The 2,349-nt window shown below is 25.8% G+C and overlaps 1 protein-coding gene across 1 annotated transcript in view; it reads right to left on the bottom strand.

Moving 5' to 3' along the window:
• Positions 1-2,349, bottom strand: part of LOC107624892 (auxin-induced protein AUX28) — a 6,636-nt gene that overhangs the window by 3,407 nt on the left and 880 nt on the right. The window lies entirely within an intron of this gene.

The following is a 2,349-nucleotide window of genomic DNA, read 5'->3' as shown; positions in this document are numbered from 1 at the left end:
AGCTATACTTGTATAAATATTGATGAAATCATTTACTATATATAGTATTTTACAAAAAAATTGGCAAATAGTGGTGGCTGACGAAAGACTACGAAAAATTTTGTGATTATTTATAAAAAAAATTGGTAAGTAGCGGTGACTGACAAAAGGTTTCAAAAAATTTTTAAAAACTAACAAGTAGCGGTGGCTGATAAAAGGTTACGAAAGATTTTTTGGCAGTTTTAAATTATCACCATTTAACCTTAAAATCATCACTATTAATTTATACAAATAATAAATTATTTATTAAATATGAGTCACACAAAGCTACACTTGTATAAATATTGATGAAATCATTTACTATATATAGTATTTTACAAAAAAAACTGGCAAATAGTGGTGGTTGATGAAAAATTACGAAAGTTTACGAAAGTTTACGAAAGTTTTTGTGGTTATTTATAAAAAAAGCTGGCAAGTAACGGTGGCTGATAAAAGATTACGAAAGATTTAAAAAAACTAGCAAGTAGTGGCGGCTGACAAAAGATTACGAAAGATTTTGTGGTTATTTATAAAAAAAGATGGCAAGTAGCGGTAGCTGACAAAAGGTTACGAAAGATTTAAAAAAACTAGCAAGTAGCGGTGGTTGACAAAAGGCTACGAAAGATTTTGTGGCAATTTTAAATTGTCACCATTTGACCTTAAAATCATCACTATTAATTTATATAAATAATAACTTATTTATTAAATATGAGTCACACAAAGCTACACTTGTATAAATATTGATAAAATCATTTACTATATATAGTATTTTACAAAAAAACTGGCAAATAACGGTGGCTAACAAAAAATTACGTAAGATTTTGTGGTTATTTATAAAAAAAAAATTAGCAAGTAGCGGTGGCTGACAAAATGTTACGAAAGATTTAAAAAAAGCTAGCAAGTAGCGGTGGTTGACAAAAGATTACGAAAGATTTTGTGGTTATTTATACAAAAAACTGACAAATAGCGGTGACTGACAAAAGGCTATGAAAGATTTTGTGGTGGTTTAAATTGCCATCATTTAAGTTTAAAATCGTCACTATTAGTTTATACAAATAATAAATTATTTGTTAAATATGAGTCACACAAAGTTATACTTTTATAAATATTGATGAAATCATTTATTATATATAGTATTTTACAAAAAAGCTGACAATAACAGTGGTTGATAAAAGATTATAAAAAAAATTTTTAGTGGTTTAAAACCGTCATTAGTCATTATTTAACTTCAAAATCATCACTATTAATAATTTATACAAATAATAAATTATTTATTAAATATAAGTCACACAAAATTATAAATATTGATAAAATCATTTACTATATATAGTATTTTGCAAAAAAACCGGTAAATAGCGGCAGCTGACGAAAGATTACAAAAACTTTTGTGATGATCTAAATCGTCACCATTTGACTTTAAAATCTTCATTCTGTGTGTAATGGTAACAAACAAATAAATTTAAATGTATAAATCTAATTTCAAGAAAAAACAAATTAAGTGGAATAATCCTAACAACAACAACCTAGATTTGAATCATAACAATTTATTTGTACTCTATCATCAAAATCAATTAGCTTCTTTAATTGGAGTGTTAGGCTAGCTTAGCCTGTGGGAACATTCATATCTTTAAATAATCTTATATTTTTTAACATTTTTCTTTTTCATAAATAATTTTTATTTAGAAAAAATTTAGGTAATTTAATTAGTTTTTTCTCAAGTAATGAAATGATCGAAATAAGTGAGTTATGTGAGAAAAAAGAAATAGCAGTAGAATAATGGAAGAGAGAGAAAAATAAATAGGAAAATTTTATTAACCCCAATTATGTAAAATGGTTTTTATTTATTTTAAAACTTTAATAGTTTTAATTTATATGAGTATTTTAAAATTAAACAATCATTTATAAAAATGAAAAGATATATAACTACCGAAATCCATTATTATACAACACATCAAGATTAATCATACGAGTGTATGTGTGTGTGTGTGTGTGTTTTCTCTAATGCTAATTCATGTCTCTTAATTAGCCTTTCCATTATTGAATACAAAAAAGATAAGTACCTATGTATGACTTAGCTTAATTATTATTGTAGTTCATCTATCACATGACAATGTTGTCTATCCTATGATTGATTTCAACCAATATTTTCCCAAAAAAAAAAATTATTATGAAAGCTAATTAAATTCAAGTAATTGGAGGGTTATTCAACTTAATCAACCAAAGTCTTAAATTTGAGTCATTTAGATGAAAGAAGATAGCATTTGAAAAGCTTTACCCCCCATAGTGGGATAACCTGACCCAACCTAAATTAGTTGAAATCCAATAGACATC

Source organism: Arachis ipaensis, chromosome B02, assembly GCF_000816755.2.
Source record: "Arachis ipaensis cultivar K30076 chromosome B02, Araip1.1, whole genome shotgun sequence".
NCBI classification, from domain to species: Eukaryota; Viridiplantae; Streptophyta; class Magnoliopsida; order Fabales; family Fabaceae; genus Arachis; species Arachis ipaensis.
The sequence above is the reverse complement of the archived record's forward strand: the minus strand, read 5'-3'. Positions and strand labels throughout refer to the sequence as shown.